Below are 5,009 nucleotides of genomic sequence, written 5' to 3'. Positions count from 1 at the left end.
ACTGGGACGGGCAGGACCGTTGCGCGATCTCTGCCGAATTCTCTGGTGTAGGCTTCTTCTTCTTGGCATCACGCGCAAAGTCATCCTCCTCCCCACTGACCTGTGATGATGCATCAGCACTGGCCAACTTTGAAGTGCCAGCCGCATCCCCTTCCCCTCCATCAGTAAGCAGCATGGTGGTTTTTGCAATCGGCCTATACACCTGATTTGGGGTATCCTTACGCTTCTGCTGTTTATTATTCTTGACAGGGGAATTCACTTCCTCTCCCGACTCTTTCACAGTACTCGAGTTCCTGGTTTTGTTACTTGTATTATGTTCCCTAGAAGAATTCTCTGAACTCGCTGGCTTCCTGAAATCCTCTAGCGCTCACAGCTTTGGTCCAAATGGGAGGTTACCGTTCTCGTCCCTGGACCCCGGCGTTGGACAGTATAGATCCGAATGACCCAACTTTCCACAGGAGAAACAAAAATAGGGTACTTGCTCATATTGAATGTCATACATATCCACTTGCTTCCTCCTGGCAGAATCAATCAGAATCCATCTCCTAAGTGGCTTTTCTACATCAATGGAGATCCTTGCACGCAGAAAACCACCATTATGCTCAAAGGTAACAGACTGGGCATTCTTGTCCATCTGTTTAGCAATTGGTTTCCACCATGATTCATCTCTCAAATTATAGGGAAGATCAACAACCCTAGCCCAAATCTGCAGACGATCAAATTTAAGTTCATCTGGCCGCATGCAGTCATCCAACTCCACAAGCACCACGGCGTTCTTGTTAATATGCCATGGTGATCCACCCCAGACACGATCTCTATCCCTCTCATTCTCAAATTCAGCCACAAACTTGTTGAAACCAACCGATCTGAACTTCAGTCCTCGCAGGTTTCCCCACGCTGGTCGGAGTGCATTGGTGATAGTATGAATATGAAATTGATTTCTGTGAAGAATTTTACCAGCCAATAACCACTTCACCGGACCACCGTCAGTGCGATCACCGATCACCAGAGGGGTCGCCTCTTCTTCATATATGTCTAGTTTGCTCAAAGCTTCCTCTAGTTTCTTCCTGGCTTCTCGGCCCATCTGGCCATCCTCTCTTGTCCCACCCCCGCTGAGGCGTTCGGCATAGCCATCCTCAAGCGCGAGCAAGCAAGCTCGATCTGCCCCGGCGATAAATCTCCGGGCGGAACCCTTGTTCCACGTTCAAAACCCTAGTCGCCCCTGGCGCGGCTAGAGCGTATTAGGGTTTCGGGGAAAAACGTTTCATCAGATCAGATAGATCCCCTTATACAGTATTACATGGGGATAGAAATGCATGCATGGGAGGTCCTGTGTATCCGGTAGAGGGCGAAACAATAAGAAGACATTCGCCAACGGTTCGCTTCAGGGTGGCTTCCCTGACAATGTCAGCCAGATATTTGGGTCCAAGAGATAAGGCAGACGGAGGGTAAGGTAAACAGGAGGCTTCCATGATGTGGGACTACTGAACGCGTGAGTTGCCGAGGCGTGTAAATTTTAGCCGGTCGGCCCATTCTAAGTAATTCTGAAACCCGTCTATAAATACTAAATAGAGAGTGTTCTCTTCTCTGCCTAGTCCACCCATAAAAGCCACATCTGATCAAGAACAGTACCAATGGCGCCTACCCGGGAGCAGCACATCCTCGACTAGGGCTTGCCGGATGCCTAGCTCGAGCTTTGGCACCACACCTTCAGCTACGTCAAGTCCATGGCTCTGAAGTCTGCCCTGGACCTCGGCATTGCCGACGCCATCCACCGCCATGGCGGCGCCGCCACCCCCTCCCAAATTGCCGCCACGGCCACGCTCCACCCGACCAAGATCTCCTGCCTGCGCCGCCTCATGCGTGTGCTTGTCGTCTCCGACATCTTCAGCTTCGACCACCCCAGGGACGACTGCGTTGAGGGCGAGGCCGTCTAAACGCTAACGTCGGCGTCCCATCTCCTCGTCTGCTCAGCCTCGGTGAACATGGTCCACATCACGAAGATGCTGCTCCACACCAACCTCGTCCCCCCGTTCTCCAACCTCGGGACTTGGTTCCAGCACGAGCTGTCGGAGCCGGACCTCTTCAAGCTGAAGCACGGCAAGACCTTCTGGGAGCTGGTCGACCACGACCCGGCGTACAACGCGCTCGTCAAAGTCGGCATGGTCTTCGACAACAGCTTCCTCATGGACATCGCCATCAGGGAGTGCGGCGCTGTCTTCCAAGGGATAGGCTCCCTGGTCGACATCGCCGGGGGGCACGGTGGAGCGGCACAAGCCTTCTCGAATGCATTCCCGGACGTGAAGTGTAGCGTGATGGACCTCGCCCACGTCGTCGCCAAGGCTCCGAGCGGTAGCGACGTCGAGTACATCGCCGGCGACATGTTTGAGAGTGTTCCACCGGCTGATGCTGTCTTCCTCAAGGTGCGTCAACAAGTTTTCACAATATTGGCACTCCGTTTGGGGAGCGACTAGAGCTGATACATGCAACACTTAGTCCCCTTCATGTTGTTGCCGCGTCAATTCCTAATAGGCAACCCGTACATAAACTTAATTGCCGTCTATATAACTGCATTTTTTATGGTAATACGTGTCTCATTTCTTTATCTTTACCTAATAATAAAGCAAATCTGGTTTCTTTCGTCCGTCAAGGCATTTTTTAGAAAAGTCCCTCTATTTCAGAGAATTCTACCTGCAGTCCTGTTTTAAGTTAAAACGAATTGTTTTTTCATATTTTACATAGAAGTCCCTGTGTTTTGTTGAAATCAACCCGCCATCCGGATTTAAGTCACATCCGAACCGTTATTTTACATTTTTCGAACCCCCCCTGATGTTTTAGGTAATTTATCCGCGGATCATATTTAAGTCAAACAATGTTTTTTTAAATCATCCATATCTTTTAAACCGTAACTTCGATTTGAACATGTTATATATGAAATTTGATTAGAAAAATATGTAGAATATGAATATGAGATTATTTTCACCTGTTAAGTATTTTTAAATATTATTTTGGAATATATTTAAGTCAAATAAATGATTTTCTAAATTATCCGTATCTTTTTAACCGTAACTTCGATTTTAACATATTATATATGAAATTTTATTAGAAAAATATGTGGAATCTAATGATGTTAATTTTACCTGTTTAATATTTTTAAAATATCTTTATGGGAGCAATCTTATAATTTATAGCGTAAGATTCGTTTTCCTTTCGTACCGCCGGCGACCCGGATTGCAAATAAACACCCCACTGTAACAATATAGGGAAAAGAAAACATCAATAACTACACATGCATACCTCTGAAAATTTTCGCAGGGGAAAACAACAGATTTCTCTTCGCGAGAGTGAGAGAAAGCGAGAAAGAGGGGGGAGGGAGGGAGAGGGAGGAGAGAGGGAGAGAGAGACGCCTTAGGATTAAACATATTCAAACATGTTTTTTTTGTTTTGTGTGAACATCGAGGCCATCGCCTGTGAGGGTGAGAAGGAGGATAAGCGGCAACACAAATATGATGCCTCGCAAAAAAAGGAAATGAACCTATTTTGGTCTTGGGTGATGGTTTTTGGGTTAAGAGTGTGTGTTATGTTTTCTCTCCCGTTGCAACGCACTAGCTCTTTTGCTAGTATATTATAAAGAACAAAGTAAAAGTCATGTAAGGACCGACATGACAAAACTGAAAAGATAGTACAACATCTTTGAGCTTGACACCAACGCCCATCACTTGCCTCCGGCACCACCACAACAGCCACCGAAGAAAAGAATAACGGATCACCTCCTCACCCGAGCTCGACGGGGTTCCATCGCTGATATGCAGCTTTGCAGACCTCCAAGGTGGCTCACCAAAAGAGAAGCCATTGCCGTTGAACGAATCAGACCGGGGCAACACTCCGAACACGCCATCAAACTCCAGATCTGGCACTCCACCACGACTAAGACGCTGAAAGAGGAAACCATATTTGCCATCCACGAACCACGAACCCAGCACACGTTTCGTCTTCCAGATGTCGTCGATGCAGACCACAATCTGCATCCGCTCTTGGCCTACGTTCCAAGTTCCGCCCCAATGCTGGAGCAAATGCCGTCGCAACGGCGGATCTCGAGGACACAGGTCCACCACGAGGATGCCGCCGCCGCCACACCATCCTTGCTTGAACAGACTGATTTCCAAGTTCATCCCCACCCATAGGACTGATGGTCTCGTCAGGAAATAATTCGAAGAATCTTTATTCAGTGGCGTCATCATCGCCGCTGAAGCCAAGGCGATGAACAACCTAATAACCTAGATTACAAGGGAGTAAAAATGATTCGCATGCATGGATCCGGCTCCCCACTACCACCGACGACCGAGGTCACCGGCGGAGGGGAGCCTCCCGAGGACAGCGCTGAAAGATGGCCTCTCCTGGCGGCGGCTAGGGTTCCAGCCGCCAGGGAGAGAAAAACCCGATGGACTTTAGCTAGAGACGTGTCTATATAACTGCATGCTTATATGTAACAAGCATGCATAGTATGTACTCCCTCCTTTCCTAAATGTAAGTATTCGTAGAGATTCCACTATAAACTGTTGGGGAACGTTGCAGAAAATAAATTTTTCTATGCTTCACCAAGATCAATCTATGGAGTTCATCTAGCAACAAGAGAGAGTAGTGCATCTACTTACCCTTGTAGATCGCGAGCGGAAGCGTTCAAGAGAACGGGGTTGAGGGAGTCGTACTCGTCGTGATCCAAATCACCGATGATCCTAGTGCTGAACGGGAAGCACCTCCGCGTTCAACACACGTACGGTTGGGGAAGACGTCTCCTCCTTCTTCATCCAGCAAGGGGGAAGGAGAGGTTGATGGAGATCCAGTAGCACGACGGCGTGGTGGTGGAAGCAGCGGTGATCTCGGCAGGGCTTCGCCAAGCTCAGCGAGAGGGAGAGGTGGTACGGGGGGAGAGGGAGGCGCCAGGGACTAGGGTGCGACTGCCCTCCCTCCCCCCTCTTTATATAGGGGGCCTAGGGGGTGCGCCGGCC

The 5,009-nt window shown here is 48.9% G+C and overlaps 1 pseudogene; it reads left to right on the top strand.

Annotated features, from left to right (window-relative positions):
- The first annotated feature begins 1,634 nt into the window (after positions 1-1,634).
- The window catches only part of LOC119309749, a 14,535-nt pseudogene continuing 11,160 nt past the window's right edge, over positions 1,635-5,009 (top strand).

The sequence above is a fragment of the Triticum dicoccoides genome, chromosome 1B (assembly GCF_002162155.2).
Source record: "Triticum dicoccoides isolate Atlit2015 ecotype Zavitan chromosome 1B, WEW_v2.0, whole genome shotgun sequence".
Lineage (NCBI taxonomy): Eukaryota > Viridiplantae > Streptophyta > Magnoliopsida > Poales > Poaceae > Triticum > Triticum dicoccoides.
The sequence above is the reverse complement of the archived record's forward strand: the minus strand, read 5'-3'. Positions and strand labels throughout refer to the sequence as shown.